A 16745-nucleotide genomic window follows, 5' to 3' on the forward strand; every position below is an offset into this window, starting at 1 on the left:
GTTGTACTAATTGATGTGAGTCCTGAGCGGCCAGAAGGAAATGTAAACAGTCTGGCAACGTGGCTGCTGCCACACACTGGTGCAACCAGTTCTAACTTAACTGCTGCTGAGGTGTGGACTGGTGGGATGTTATGGATGGAGTGAGAGAGAGGCAGTGTGACAGGATCTGTTCCACCTATTCCGCTGTTGAAGGTGTCCATCATTCATGCGCTTTCTTCTTTGTGCAAATTAACTGAATTCACTTCTAGTACCTGCTTCACTCTTATTTTTATTTGCTTATTTGTCTGGTTTTGGGCAGCCAAGTAAAATAAAGTTGTCCTCAAGTCAACTGCTGGTGAATAGATTTTGTATCTGGCCTCGTGGACTCTCATCAGAATTTTTCAAGCTTGCTTCCTGTTTATGTCTATAGGAGTTCTCTGCCTGTTTCCAAGAACAGAATCTTGTGCAAACATTTCTGTTTAAGATAATCAGTATACTGAATTTATGGCACGTGTATAGCTGAAATGCAAGTACTGGATGGAAACAGTTGTACTTTATTCTCAGGAAGGGATCCTGAAAGCTTTCAGAACATTGACCTTTTGATTGGACCCCATTGCTTAGGATTGACTTTCAATTAAGTGGTTGCTTTACTGTTAAATGAAGATTTCTAGGCATCCTAGGCACGCAAGCCTGAGTTTCATCTTGAATCATCTTAACCTTTGTTTCAGAAAGTCAGGTTAAAAGCCCAGAGCTTGCTGAAAATTAAGCTACTTTAATTTACCTAAAGTTGATTTTCGATGGTTTGTTAGCTGTTTTAAAAAATATGGGCCATTATCTCTTGCAATGTAAACACTGTGCAAAATATCACATTTAATAAAAACTGTGACCTCATTCACCACCTTATTTTAAATGAGTTTCATTATTTTACTCAAGATATTAGTTATTCATGTATTCAAATATATTTATTCAGTGAAGGCAGAGATATTTTGATTAATTCAAAGACTAAATGCTCTGTACTTCACATGCAAATTGCCAAAAAAAAGAGATAAAACTTTCTTTGTACTCCAGAGGCTAAATGCATCATCAGAATGTGATGAATGCTGCTGCTTGTGTGCAGTCAAGTGAGGATTCATGTTATCATCAATCTCTCTGTGTGGCTTTTATTATTATTATAGCAAAAATAAAATTCAGCACATGGGTTATATATCTGCTCGTGCTTATTTACAGACCCCATTTAAATAGGAAGTAAAATAAGTGATCAGATGAGCCTTGGCAGTTGCTCAATGAGTTATAATGGGATGACTCCAATATCTCTTTAGTATTATTCCTGTATTTCTACCAGCATTGTCCTTCTCAATTGAAATGTCATAACTAAAATAAAAATAAAAAGAAACTGTCAAGTGAGATAGGTGGCATCTTCAAAGAAACACTAACCATTATATTAATTAATGTCCCACTGAAGTGGGGAGTTAATCTCATTGAACTGACACTGATGGGAGCAAAATTCTGGCCAATGCCCATAGCTTCAAAACAGCTAGGTTGGCAATGTGTTGTAAAGTGTAGACTTGAGTTAGCTTGAGAAATCCACCTGTGAATTCAGCTTCTTTTGTTCTTAATGCACATTCAGGGCAGTACCTGTACTTTCTTTTCCCCCAATACTATGAGCTGTAGAGCAAATGGCCAAGGATGGTGCAAGGCCAGACCGTGTGCTTCACCGTGCATGCTGGGGTTGTGATGAGGCTCTCCTTGGGGGTGCCAGTGGACAGGGGTCCATGACAATGGAAAACAGAAGGTCCTTTCACAGTGTGCTGTATACTGAAACGCTGCTGATGGCATCCACCAGACATTTTCCAGAGCATCTTGCAGCAAACAGCCTTTGAAACTGCAGGACAAAAATTCTGCTCTCAGATCTGCTCCAATCTTTCACTCTCATGTTGTGTTCAATCCCCAGAAGGGATTTCCATTGACATTAAGTGATCCTCTGTGCATTATGGATGTGAAAGAAGAAATTTTGTGCTCAGGCTGCAAGACCTCATGCAGACACACACACACAAAAAAGAAAGACACTGCTTCAACCCTGTAGAAATCTCTGCCAGAAACAATGGCTTTTTCATTCTGGTTCTTTGTAGATCAGCCCTTCAGCACCAGTCCAAAGGGTCCTGCATCGTTGAGTGCAGCACAGGGTGACATTTTTTATTGTAATAAGTTTTACCACCATGTAGAAATCTGCATTATTATGTATCATGGAAGTTTCCAGTAAAGGCTGCCATTGCCCTTACTTATGGCAGGGACTCACTAGTCACACTGTTCTTAAGACAGGCTGTAGTACATCTGGATTCCAAAGTACAATGTGGTTGTTTTTATCTACTTTTTGCTGTTTGGTTATTTTGCCAAGGCACAAATTAGAGCACTGCAATAAGAACACATCTATTTCTTGAAATATATGAGTGCTTCTGAATTGTTTTAACAAAATTCTATGTTATACTAAATATTTTGTAGTATATGAAGCACAGAACAGTGACTGACTGTCTACCAGCAGATTGCATAAGTTATATCAGTAAGCAGGAAGTATATATCCATCTACTGAGGCAGATGAGCTGGAAGTTACTGGGTTGCTTTTATTAAAAGCCAGTCTTTCATTGAAGACTGGCTTTACCATAGGAGCAGGACTGAGCTGAATCCTCTTATTGGCTGCTGTGAAATGACTCTTATTGCAGCATCTACAGGAACATCTACTAAAGTTGGCCATTGAAGAAGAGCAGTGCTGTCCTCCCATTGCAATTTAGAAGACATCCAGCACAGTGGAACCCTAAGGCATGATAGCAGCACCTATGGAGGTGACCACTGGCAGACGAGCAAGCAGGGAACGACAAACATTCAGCATTTTCAATTGATGACAAAGATGAGTGTGAAGGTCATTCATTCATTAGGAAATGGGCTCAGAGGAAGTGTCCTTCTCACGGGATTTGCTCCAAGAGCTTTCTGTTCCAAAAGTCACGTTACAGAGATTGGATTATTACTGAGAGCATGCATTTTTTCTTAGACTCCCAGTGATAGCACAGGCAGAAAAGCAACCTGCAGGGCTGTGAAAATGTCTTCAGGTTTGAACTTCCCAAATCTCAATGTCTGTGCTGTGCTCTCCAAAGCAAGAGAGCTTAAAACAAATCCCAGCACCACAGGAGGCAGCTGCAGAGCGCTGTGGTCTGTTGATCTAGACATCAAATTCTTGTAGATCCTTTGTACTCCTCACTCAGTTCACATCTCCGTCTGAGCTTTCTGAACTGGGCTCTTGTTTAGGATACCAAAATCTTTGCTATTGTCGTTCTTTTTTCAACACCCCCTGTGTGAAAATTCTGGTGTGGGACTTAATAATAAAGCCCGTGGGCAGCTCTCTTAATAATATAAATCTCTATTATGTTGGTGGATCATCTGCTCAGCCCTCAGCAGGGTGCAATACATCCAGCGCAAACCCTCATAACTTTCTAAGGTGGGTAATCTCATGATCACTTCTGGACAGTTCCCATCATTAGTGACTGATGAAACCAAGCAGCCCCAGTGAAGTGAGGAGGTTTGGGGGGGCATGTGAAGATCTGTTATTTGTTTTCTTAAAAAGTATCAGTTTTTTTTCTGAAGCTGCTTCTGGTGCACCAGCATTAAGGCTTTTTAAGGAAAGCTGACTTTGTGATGAAACAGCTATTGCCATGAAGAGGCGAAGCATTCTGATATTATTTGTCTGTAATCTAACTGTTGTCCCAAATGAAAGGCTTCCACTTTATGTTAGGGTGACAGAAGAGTTCAGTCTGTTCATTGTTTTGTTGGCATTCACCTTTTCAGTATCCACTGGTGAGAGCACTGTTGAATACACACCTTAAATCTTTACTGAAAATACTTTTTTTTTTCTCAAGGTCTTTCTAGGTTAGATATAAAAGACAGGCTACTGTGACTAATTGTAATCTAAATTACCATTGTCTAGATTTAGACCTGTAAGAACCAAGTCTGGGAGCAGTCTGTGGTTTGTCTACTTTGTTAGGCCACAGATGGAGCAAGCTTACTTCATGCCCACTGACCACAGCCATAACTAGTCAAGTGGTTTTGCCAGTATAATTAGAGATTGCTTTTTGTTCTATTCTCTTGCTATTTAAAGGCCCATGGGAGGAACCGATCTACACATTCTCTCAAACTTTCTGTAGGGCTCAGGAAGGCCATGAATGCATGGAATGCAGGGCCACTAAAAAAAAAGCAAAATGAGGGTATCAGCATGTGCATTCTAAAAACACATCCATAAATTTTCCAACCAAAACTACATTTGTTATTCTTTGCAGTAGCTGTATAGCTTTGAGTTGCTTATTGAATAACTCCCCGAACGTAAAATTTTGTTGCATAAATAATTTCTGAAAGTGTTTTCTTATGGTGCCAGGGAATCTTTTTAACGATCCCATCTCTGTATACTCACCCTGTCTGGTCTCAGATTTGTTTTAAAACTCTATGAAGTCAGATGTCCCCAGCTGCATCCCCATGAGTTTACATATCCATGAATTTTGTTTACTTTGTCAGTTTGGCAGCAAACCTCCCACATTGGCAAGTCTGGGGAAGCCAGATGGTTGGAAATGCTCAAGGGTCAGTGAGTCACCAAAACCCAGGCCTGCTTTGCTGTGGGCACTCTCATGGGTGTGTGCAGAATTTGGCTCTTCCTACATGCTTGAGCTGAAAGGAGCCGGGCACTATGGCTGCCCACAGCTTGGGGCCTGCTGGATGCCATTGGCCCAGCTGTCAGCCCAAGCAGCCTCCAACTGGTTCTCATGTCTGGTGGCCAAAGGGACAGCTATGTTATTGACTATCGCAAACCTGCATCCTAGGGAGCTTTTCAGGTGGTCATGGTAGCCGTGGTTGGGACAACAGATGTGTGGCCACACTTCTGTAGCTAACATGGCACCACAGCACGAGTTGGGCTTGCCTGCACATCCTCACCTGGCGGAGCTCCTTGCGCTGGGCATCACAGAGCCCTCCATGCATATTGCATCCTGCTCCCACCCGTGGCAATGCTGGATGAGAGCGTTCCCCAGCCAGCACCTCAAAAATTGTCAGGAATAGAGCACAGTTTGTGAATTTTCTATTTAAAAAAAAAAAACACAAAAAAACCCAATTATAGACTTTATTACTGAGTGCCAAATCCATTTTCTCCTCTTCTGGGAGCCATTCAATAAATTTTATGTTCTGAGGTAGAGCAAAACTGCAGTAGTTTAATGCAGTGTTTTATTCACATTCCCTGCACTCTGACACCTGGTTTTTACTAATACCCCTATGTGGATTTTCCTTTTCTTTCTAAATGATATTAATAGACTGGAATTGAACTGTGACCTGTCGTTTCTCTCTAGAGACTAACTCTCTCTTCCCTGGAACTCTTCCTGTGCTGCCAGGAGCAGTCACCTGCACAGGTCTATAACCCAGCCATGGGATCTCAGTCTTAACCCAGCTCTGCCTTTGCTCAGCATCAGCAGCCCCATCAAATCAGGACAGCTCATGGCTGCCAAGGGCTGCTCCCCCAAGTAGTACCTGAGTGGTTTGGGTCTCTGTGGCATCCACCACTTGCAGCATAAGTACTTTGGGATGAGGGCTCGCTCGCTCTTTGCCATGGCAAATGCTCTCTCCAATGTGATACTTGTGAGGAAGGGATGCAGTGGTTTTATGTGGTTTCTGTAACTCTGAGCCTGGGGATACAGGTTGTGATTACATCGTCTGAAGGCCTTTATCTGAGAAGCTCTATTAAAGAAGAAAACAGTGCAAAGGGCAGAATTTTCAGGTGATTAACATCTGTGTTTATACTCCTTTCACAGAACCATGGGACTTTGTTAGTGCAAGTCCTTGGGCATAAACCAGAGCAAACCATGCCGGGAAATGAAAAAACAACCTTACCTAAAATGAAAACCTCATCCAAGCAATTGACCCACAGAGAAACAAGCACAGAATTGAGGTTGTCACAGTGGTTTTCATTCAGACCTCTTGAATTGACCTATTTCCTCATGCATGATCTTCTGGCCAGGAATATATGTAATTGGAAAGGGAAAAAAAAAGAAAATGTAAACTTTATCTGGGTGTCAGAAGAAATGCTTCTGGAGAGAGAGATGCAGAAGGATTATAAAACATGCTCCTATCCCAAAGCAGTCGGGCTTCAAAAATTAGAATGCTAGAGCGCACACTGAATATAGTATAGCATGACTGCATGGCAGGAGGAAGGTTTCAGAGTGAAAGCATCTTTTCTCTCATGCTTGTGATGGGAAAGATTTTCAAAGGCTCCAAGAGTCCATTAGTGGAGTAACTCCCATATGCAGTTTCAAATATAATCATCTCCGTAGCACTGCAGGTAACGTGCCCCCAGTGACCCACAGGACTTGGGATACTCCATTGTTCTGAGCAGAGAAGCTGTTAACTGCTGGCAGTGAACCTTTGGACCTGCTGCATTTCTCTGTGCCTCTGGATGAGCGGTGGGATGTCTGTAGGGACTGGTTCCAGTTCATAACAGGATCACAAATTCCCAAAGAGTCAAACCAGAAGTTTCTGGAATCCAGGGGGAAAATTTCTGTTCACCTCATTGACTTTTGGATCGGTCTTTTGTATGTGTACTTTTCTTTTGACATTGCCTGAATACAGAGGGGAATTTGTTTCTTGATAGTACAGAACCAGATTGCAGGCTCCGTATTTTCCCTTTAATCCAGAACGGCTCCTCTTTTATTTGGTTTGTGTTATCTCATATTTTACCACAATCTTTTTTGCATTTCATAAATATTAATTCCCCTGACAGTCTCTTGTGTTTAGTAGCTTTTGTCTATCACAGGTTTTTCTGTTTTCCTTTCCTTTCTTGTTCCACAGAGATGTCATACTCTGCCATCAAACGCAAGAGCTTCTCTAAAGCAACCCTGCAGCCCATAGAAGTAGGAGCAGTATTTTTGCTGCAGATGGCCTTTTTCTTCTCTGTGTTATTTCTCCTTCACTTTCTGTTGCCGGAGCCAGACTCTGATTCTCCTGCTCCCTTGGAGCAGGGTTTAATGTTTTAAATATCTGTCTACCAACTTTTGCTACTGGCTTCCACAGGCAAGCACTGTAGAGCGGTCATTCTTCTCTGTGCCAATGCGGAGGTACGAGATGCCAGTTAAACCCAAGGAGCTGCTCCCAGGCAGCCTATGACTTTTCTAGTGGATATTTTTTTCCCCATGGGATGGCTTAAACCACTGTTCTTCCTTCGGGCCTCCCTTTATCTTCTCTACCGTGTTTCGGGTTGTTTTTAATGCAGCAAGTATAGGAGCTGTACCCACTAACTAGCTTCTTCTACCCCTTATATACCCACAAGCTCTATTTTTTTCAGTAACATACCAGCTATTTTCAAGGGTATGGCAAATTCATATTATCAAATGAAAAACCAAATCAGTGTGTATTCTTTCTTTCTTTGGACTTCTGTGAGTTGGTACAACATCTTGGAGTGCTCTGATCGTGCTGAGCTTTGATGGCATTGCAGATCTCTGTGTTGTATCCAATAGTTGCTTTGTTGTGTGTTGCTGCTGTATGTCTTCACAACAAGCAGCATTAATAATAATAATAATTATTAATAATAATAATAATAATTTCTCAGAAAATCCAGCTTGATACAGACGTTGAACCAATGGTGAATCTCTTTCCCTTTTGGTTAGGGAAAGCATAAGAAAGGAGGAACTTGCAAATCTAAATCAAACATTTTGAATACTTGTGATCTGCTGATACCAGAATTCTTTACTGCCACAATTTCTCAGCCTGAATGTTGAGACTTTAATCCTTTGACCTTTATGTAACTGAGAGGACTGGAAACTTGAGGGAGGACAAATATTTAAAGAGAAGTACTGGGAACCAGGACTGAAAAAGATCCAGCTCTCCATTCTCCCTCCTTATCCTTATCTCAAAATACCAGCAGAATCACAGGAAACAGGACATGCTGATAGCAATGGATTGCCATGCATCAAACCTACCTGCTTCCTGTGGGCTCCTACTGCACCTGGGCAGGGCAGGGTTGTCAGCAGGGTCCCTGGGAGGACAAGGCTCACCCTGTGAAAAGGGTAGAAAAATGCAGTAAGTCTGGACCAGTTCTCAGTGGTTTGGTTCTTGCATCTGGAAAGCAGGGATAATGCAGTGTGCCTTGAAGTGTGCAGACAGCATAAGACCAGATAAGTATTATTTTTATCCCAGACCTCAGTTTGCGATAGCAGAAGTTCCAGATGCAGCTTCAGGAGGAATTCTTCATCCTGCCAGCACCTGCAGATTCCTCTGCAGTTTGTCTGAGGTTTGTTTGGGAACTAGCATTTATCCCCATTGAACGTGCACATCTGCTGCCTTCGGGACTACTGCTCCACCACCTCACTGCAGGGAACAGAGAGATCTCACGGTAATTCCAACAGGCTGCTGTTGAATTCCTTGTATTTAGTGATCACACTTGGTCCAGATAAAGTAAGTAGGGGAGGGAGGACAAGAGGGCCTGATCCTGCCGTCAGTGCTAGGGTAGATAAAGAGGGAACTCAAAGTGTCGCCAGGCTGTTGCACAGTCTCTGTATAGCCACGCTGCTTGCTCAGCAGTTCCAGTTTTCTCAGCTAAACTTGGCAAGTGTTTTCTCCTCCTGGAAACGGTGTAAGCGAACCTGTCAGTTTCTCTCTGCTCAGGTGGTCCTTCTCTCGCTGGAGCTGCAGACAAGGGAACATGAATCATTAAAAGGGAAACAGGAGCAGATGGTCTGCATCAGGTTTAAACTAGCAGTGTGTGGTAGCTGCTTTATCTTAATCTCCAAACTACTAAGTGTCTTACGGAGCAGCCCCTAACTCATCCTGTTTAACATTTATGCCTTCCTTTGAAAATGTTTGCATCTCCTGCCTCTGCTCCCAGCCCTGTGTGGGTTTGAAAGTTCAGCTCCAGCTCTGGTAGCACCGAGTGCAGCTCGCAATAGAGATGCTGTGGGGGTTAAATAGAGAGCAGCTGAAGAGGGTGAGAAGCAGCAATGTGAAACGTGAGCGAAAAAGAAATTCAGGCAGAATGAACAGTTAGGCTAACCTTAAAATAACTAGGATTATCTGTACAGTATTAGCAAGGGGCTGGGAGTACACAGTGACATTAAATATGGGGGGCCTTGACTGCTTCCACAGAGCACTGGGGAAGAGATTCAATGTGGGGATATGCACTGGCACTTGCAAAAAGAAAGGCAATGGAGAGTTGAATATAATTACAGTGTGTTCCTGGGAGCAGTGAATCCCATGTAATGCTTTCCCTTGTGAATGAAGCTTGTTTTCAAACAAAACAAAGCCAGAGATAAAGTTAGGTCATGGAGCAGGAAGAAAAGATCTCTTAAAACAGAAGGAGTTGAGAAGAGGCTCTGTAAGACTTCCCTGCTTGTGCTAGCTGGAAAATACACACGGGGATGAAGTATGGGAATGGATGTAGAGTTGCAGATCAAAGCCACATCAAAAGCATTTAAATGTGGTCCTTGCAAATGGGACCTTCACATGATGACCTCCTCCAGCTACCATTAACCTCCAGAAGGGATTTAGAAATAACAGGCTAAGCGGACTTTTACAAAAACACTTTCATATTTGAAATGCAAAGCTAAAAGGGTTCAGAGCATTTGGAAGCCACTGTTAATCTCTAAGTCAGCCGTGCTGATGCATCGCGCCCAAAGCATGAGACGTTCGAAGGGCAAAATCTGCTGTTAATTACTGGCATGTCTATGGGAAATGCTTGTGCCACAGGAGCCCTCCTGGGGTGAAAGGCTCAGTGGTGCTCGGGGCTGCTGTGTGAGCCAGGCAAGGAACTATCGTCCCTGCCTTTGTACGGAGCTGGTGGGTGGAAGCAACTGCATAGAGACAGAAATGACAGCTCTCTTAGCTGCAAACTGTAATTTAGATTGGCTTCTCCTGTCAGTAGTATCTCATCTGTTCCAGCACTGTATGAACTTGTCGCTTTTCCCCACCCCTGAGCGCTTGTCACCTGGCAGCTGTGGAGAAGGACAAGCTCCATTCAGTGGGCCAGGACAGCATCAAGTTGCAATGTCTATCAGTTCCTTATAAGTGCATTTCAGTGTAACTTCAAGATGCTGTGTGCTACCTGTTCTGGCAGCTTACGGCTCCAAGCAGCCCTTTCCCATGAAGGAGCAGGAACAGCACCAGCCCTGTGCCTGGGACAGAAGCCGCCCTGTTCTCTGCTGCAAAGGAAAGGGCACGTTTCCATCAGGCACACGCTCTTGCCTCTCACTGTGTGCACAGCTGAATGCTTCAACTCACTCAGTTGGGCTTCATGGCCACAGCCTGGCACCTCTCCCACTTGCCTGGCCCTTCTGTTGGTGGGCAGAAAGAGATGGGGCAGGGGGATCCCCCTGCTCTTTCCATCCCCTCAGTGAGCTCTGTGGTTACCTGAGAGTCAGAAAGGATCCACTGTGGGGGTTTGATGTGCGAAGGGGCATGCAATTAGGGTAAAAGGGCAATGAAGAGGGAGCTGGCCCCATCAGCAGACAGGGAGAAGACTGACAGGGACACTCAGGAGCCATGGTAGGAGAAGGAGATCATGCTTGGCCAAGCCAAGAAGGGCCCTGGAAACAACAGCTTTTCTGCTCTTTTCTGGCTTGAGAGGTTCAAACAAGACTGAACAGTAAAAAAACAGAAAGGGGAAGAAGAGATTAAGAGCCATTTCTTTCAGTTGAGGGAAGGGTTTAACAAAATACCAGGCATTTAAATAGCAGACTAAGAATTTGTTCTTCCATTGTAACACTTACAGCAGTGGCTAAATGGATCTGTTATTAGATGAGACAGAGATCTCTAGAAATCACTGTAAACACAGCTGTAGAAATGAGGAAGAATAACAAGGCTTCTTGCTAATAATTGTACCTTCCTGTTGTGCTAACCACTGGCAAAAGTTACTTTTAACATTGCCCATGTGCTCCATTGTAAGAAGGCTTAATGTGGCAAGTTAGACCCTGTCAGGTTTGTCAGGATTTAAAGCAGAAAAAGACAGAAATTCTCACAGAAGCAAGCAAATCCCTCTCCTTTGTTGCAGTGCATCTTCGGTCTTTAGCTTAGGTCCTTCTGTGGGCCTGATCCTGGTAGCACTGGATTTGGAGTGAATACAGGTGGCTTGTCTGGGGTTGAGCATCCCTGAGGACTGAAATTGCTGGTGTTTGTCTCAGGGTGGAAGAATCACAGCTAGGAAGCTCTCGATGAAACAGGCTTTTCATGTTATTAACTCAGAATCATTTTTCATTCTGTGGCAGAAAGGTTTCCTGGGAAGCCTATTGTAATTAAGATTATAGATAGATGCTGGCGTTTTAATAGGAGAGATCTTTTGTCTTCTCAAGCAGGCAGAATGGTGGCAGAAAGGTGAGAACTTTGGAGCTCCTGTAATTAAGGCTGTGGAGAAAGAGCAACCCTGGTTAGTCACCTTCTGTGAACAGTAGTGAGCAGCATGGATAAACGGGCCAGAAAAAGGTACCCATGGAGCAGCAAGGTTTCATGTGAGCAAAATACAGCTTCACCAAAGAAAGCAAAAGAAATTCAATGTTAATTTGTGGTAGTGTAGTTAAAGATTAAAAAAAAATCCACTATCCAGAGGATTTAGGTGTTTTTCTAATCTGTTTCCAGATGAAGTCATTCAGGACATTACAGGAGGAAAAAGAGACAAAGATACAAGACAAGCTCTCTTCTCTTGTTCCTGCCGTGCACAGCACCCAGCCCAGCAGTGGGGAACGTGGGCTCAGCACAGCTAAACACACCGTTGTGTGGTGCCCCTCTCCTCCAATGGGGTGCTAAAGGCTTTGAATTATATGTAAAGAAACGAACTATGCAGCTACTATCTTCTGTTTTTCTTATCTGGGTTTGTAAAGCTTGGGAGCAATATTGGCGCATCGCACGCTGAGTTAAAAATTGGAAATGTATGACTCTGATTTAGCATGGGACCGAGTAAATTGTATTCAGTTAAAATAGCAGGTATCCTGCTGGGAAGAAAATAAGTATTTCTACTTGACTGTGTGACACCTAAACTCTAACCCAGAGGTATGAGGGGAGGATCTGGAGGACTTGCGGTGATACCTGCGCACACGGCAGAGTCACTTATGGCCCCTCCTGTCACCTTCCCAGCAGGTTCATGGAGGTTTCTCATGCTGGAGATACCTCACTCTGCTTCAGCACAGATGTACCTTATCCTCTCCATTGGGATTTTTCCCACATCTAGGATGAGTTTCTGTTGTTTAGCTCTATGACTGCATAGTCAATGCAGAGAATGGATTATTCCCTTTCTCCTTCTGGATTTTTTTACGTATTTATGAATTTACTTATCCACTTCATCCTGTTTCCCTGCTCCACCCAGTTTATCTCACCCCTCTACTATAATGTTTCGCAACAGAGAAATAGATGTCAGTGTTTCCGTTGTCTCCTGGATGCCAGCTACGTTTAGACGCAGTTCCTTGCTCTGTTCTTCAAGGACTACTCCCAGCTCCACCCTGGCTGACTCCGTACCCCAGCCCAGTGCTCCTCCTGGTGCACCACTTGCAGATATACCAGGCATGCCTGTTGTTAACTGGCTCTCAAGCCTCTCCTTGAAAACCACATCCGCAGCTCCCGAGTAGACATGCAGTAACAGAGTACAGCAGATGGTGGACTTGAGGTTCACAGTGCGTGAGCTCTTCCTGGGTTCAGGTTGTCCTCTTCTGTGGCTTGTAGTGAAGGGTCTCCAAGGGGAGGCCAGATGCCGTGGACCCCCACTCAGATGGGAGGACACCAGCACAGCCTCATGCCCTCAGACATGGCATGCTGCTGAATCCCACTGCAAGGTCCCCCCTCCCTGACCCAGAACTTCTGTGCCTGGGGACTGGGGAGGATTAGCAGGACCGTGGCTGAGCTCATAGGCTGCATGTACAGGTGGAGCTGGGCTCCAGCCACGTGTGTGCATTGGAGGGGAAAGGCTGGAAAGTTTTCATTTCAAAATGAAATTCATAAGACATCCAGAACTTTCAGCTTTTTAATACGAGCAGTGATTTATGGCAGCACTTAAGAATGAGCCAGGAGCAGGCAGATCCATCAGCAGATCCATCACGTGCTGTCCTCCCCGTCGAAGCTGTGGCAAGGCCGGGCCCCAGGCAGAACTATGCTGCAGGATGGCAGTGTGGCCCTCGCCATCACCCATCTGTCACAGCAGGTCGGGGCCAGCCCTGGGTCTCATCAGCTTGTTTGGCCATGAGAGGAAAACGGATTGGCTCTCTGCTGAATTCCCCTTGCCCCCTCCCTTCACACAGCTGCCTTGAAACACTGAGACGATGACAGCAAAGTGTTCTTTGTACATACAGTGAGAGGCTCCAAGCTTGTCTTCTATGCATTATGTCCCAGGGAACACACTGGCTCTAAGATTTTTTGCTTCCCTGTACTTTCAAGTGATTCCTTTCCTCTCTTAAACTCAGTCACTTCGATTTTGCCTGTCTCATGTTTGCAAGACACCCATGGACACACAGTTCAGTCATGTGGACAGACCATCGATCTTTCTACCTGTTCTTTTCCGGCACTTCCAACTTTTCCATCTTCCTGTTCAAAATAGACCTTTTATAAGTGTGTACATTCATCTTGTCAGCCCCAAGTCCTACTCGCTGAACGAGCCCTGACACCAAACAATTTGTAATAGAATGGGAATGGAAGGGCTCCCAAAGATGGTCAGGGCTACAGAAGGCATTGTCATTTAAAGGAAGCTCACTCTTTTCTTCCCAAATCCAAACCTACATTTGGTATTAAGGATTTGCAACAATACAATGCCAGCAGCTGCTGTGTAAAATGGTTTTCCCTCAAAATATTTGATCCTTTTTTTTTCTTTTTCGTAGCTCCACTGTATTCTGTACAGTGGGAATTTAAAATAACGTGGTTATCTTGAGTTGCAATACAGAGAATTACTTGAAGTAAATGCATGTTTGGCCTTATCTTCTCTGCGGGGCAGTAAGTTCAGTGAATTAAATGGAGAAAAGAAAGCGGCTTTGTAATATTTTATGAGTTTTTCTTCAGAGGATACGATTTGTCTCTAACATTTTCTTAGCACAGATGCTCCTAAGTTAATATTAGTTTTATTATCTTATACTATTCATCCACTCTCTACAGACATTTTCATAGACAATTTGCATTCCAGTTTGTCCATCTGCAAGTTCTCAGGGATGATGTTAAGTGTTTGCCATCTCCCATAGGCACTGTCTACTCTCTACTGTGCTTTACTGGGCTCCAAACAAATATTGGTTGAGGTTTTGATAGGGTTGTTTGAGTTCTGAGATTTCTATGAAAAAGTTAAATCAAGAATAATATACTATGAAATGCCAAATAAATCAATGTGTGAAACATTCCAAACCTATTACCTCTCTTTTTTTCTCAGCTCAGGTCAGCTTAAAGTCTCTTAATCTAAAATGTCCTTATTCTTTTGGGTTTGTTGTCTTGACTGATGTGCCTATTCTTTTCTGCCATTTGCATAAATCTATAAAGGGTAATTAATAATTACGTGTCATTTATTAGAAGTGCTTGTATTCAGACTATGAAGTGTGAAGCCTGGTTATTTCCCATTTATTGCCTAATGATGAGTGTTCTGAAGAAAACAATCTAGAATCATAGAGTGATAGAATATGCCAAGTTGGAAAGGACCCATAAGGATCGTCATGTCCAATTCCTGGCTCCACACACTGGACCACCAAAAAATCAGACCATATAACTGAACTAGATGTTTAGAACTTGGTGTTTGAGAGCCTTCAGACAAGTGAGTTCGTAGTTGCTGTAGATGTCACATAATCAGGACTGTTAGTGCCACCTGTAGCTAATCTGCCTGACACTTTCCACTTTAAGATCTTGCTTTCAGTGAATTGTGGGTCTGCTCTGCTCACCTTCTGCATAAAAACTCCTAAGATGTTGGTGGAGATGAGCAATGGGAGTAGATAAACCCCTGCCTTTTAGCACTGTGAGGGGTTACTTCTTTGCACTCTCATTTTATACAGAGAGCATGGATTTTATAAAGTTTGTGTTGGGTTTTTGGGTTGGATTTTCTGAGTGACAGATCGGTGTTCCTGTTTTTCCATTCAAAAAGTGCTTTGAGTGCAGGCAGTTCCATGAATTCAGTTGATCTCTGCTCCTGAGGAGCAGTACACTACTCTGCTTGGTTTTATAAATGTAATAATAATAATTTAAAATGTCCTGTGTTTAAATCTGAACATGCTGTTTGACCGTCTGGCTTGGAAAGGCCATTGAAGATTATTTTAGTCTGCTATGCCTAAGCAGTCAGAAAGAAATACCTCCCCTCTCATTACTGTGATTTACCTGGAATAACCTCTGTGTGTCGGGGCTGGAGGCTGTCAGGTAGCCAGCACACGTATGGGTGTTCTCTGGCAGCCTGTTCTCTAGTGCACTGTGGAGGGGCAGCTCTAAATGGAGGTAAATGCCACGGCCTCACCTCCTGCTGGAACTGGAGGTGGGCTGCCAGGGCACGCTCAGGGCTTCCCATCGGAGGCTCCCACTGATTGTGTTGCTTCCCTATTTAACTCAGTTTCTTTCAGTGCTTTCAGGGCAGTGTAGCTGCTTCTTTCAGGCCCCTTACCAAGCCCTTCAAGGCCCAGCTGAAGGCCACACTGAGCTGCTGGAGGGCAGTGGGGCACTGCCCCTCCCACCGCCTCCCACACTGCTATCAGAGAACCTGGCCCTTGTTGAGCAGTGCCTTCTTTCAGGGCGCTGGTATATGTTTAGTGAATGTGGCTGACCACTTTGGTGCCATTTCATCTTGTTTCTTCTGTGTTAACAGTGGGAGGCAAGTGCCACTTCTAAATGCTCAAGCATTGTCTTTTAAGTGAATTTATTGCAGCGCAAGCTCATTTGCAATTGCAAATGGTAAGGCTGCATTCTTCCCCTGATTCCGAATGCTTGAAAATCTCATTAATGTTAATGGGTGGGGAGGAAGTACTTAGCCTATTGATGCTGGAATGAAATCAGGAGCAAAGCACAGCTCCACAAGGACTCATCCATAGATCAGGGTTGGAAGCAACCATTAGATTATCAAGTCTGACCTTCTATCTAACACAGGTCATGGGATCTCATCCACTTAATTCTGTGTTTATCCCAAGACCAGCAAGTACAGTGCATTAACATACTGTAAGGTAGTGGTACCTACAGGTTTCTCTTATTTTTACGCTGGAACCAGAGGCAAACAGTAGTACTGTGCTATATGATGCTGATAAATAATCTATAGGAGAAGAGAGATTTGGGCATTTCATCTGTGTGTAGAGAATTTGTAAGTGTCTGTGTTCACACAGGGTTTTGTTTAGTGCTTTGAAAATTATTCCCTAGTAACGAACCAGTGCAGAGCTGACTGCTGGTTCTATATCTCTCTGAGGGTAGCATAGATTGAAATAGTGATTTATTTTTTTTTTTCCTAATGAAAAGGGGGGTTTTCTCCCAAAATCTGTGTGGTCCACGACAACAGCTTTCTAACATCTTACTTTGGGAACTCCTGAGCACTCATTTCCCTAGGAAACGTGAAGTGCGTTTCACACTGGTCTTCTCTCTTGGACTCCGACACAAAACTGCCCTTGAAATGCGCCTGGGAGGTGTTCAGGGGGATACCACACATGCACAAAAGCTGAGCCAAGCTGAAAGAAGGAGTCACTGGGCTACTGCATGTTTTAACCATTAGCCAACATTTTGCTGAACAAGGGACTAAAGAGATGAAATGTGGAAGGTCTCAAGGAATCCAAGGGAAGTGGTGGTTG

General features: G+C 43.8%; 1 protein-coding gene and 1 long non-coding RNA gene across 3 annotated transcripts in view; one reads left to right on the forward strand and one right to left on the reverse strand.

The window, feature by feature from the left end:
• Positions 1-12626, reverse strand: part of LOC146762403 (uncharacterized) — a 38005-nt gene extending 25379 nt beyond the window's left edge. Inside the window, exons 1-2 of the long non-coding RNA XR_014935357.1 lie at positions 8193-12626; positions 1-8049 (exon numbers count right to left, since the gene is read on the reverse strand). The exon at positions 1-8049 is cut by the window's left edge and continues 25379 nt beyond it. This is a non-coding gene — a long non-coding RNA (uncharacterized LOC146762403). The remainder of the gene's footprint in view (positions 8050-8192) is intronic.
• CHST11 (carbohydrate sulfotransferase 11) overlaps positions 1-16745 on the forward strand; it is a 148659-nt gene that overhangs the window by 125609 nt on the left and 6305 nt on the right. The window lies entirely within an intron of this gene.

Source organism: Coturnix japonica, chromosome 1 (genome assembly GCF_054131305.1).
Source record: "Coturnix japonica strain WE chromosome 1, WE-NBRP24, whole genome shotgun sequence".
NCBI classification, from domain to species: Eukaryota; Metazoa; Chordata; class Aves; order Galliformes; family Phasianidae; genus Coturnix; species Coturnix japonica.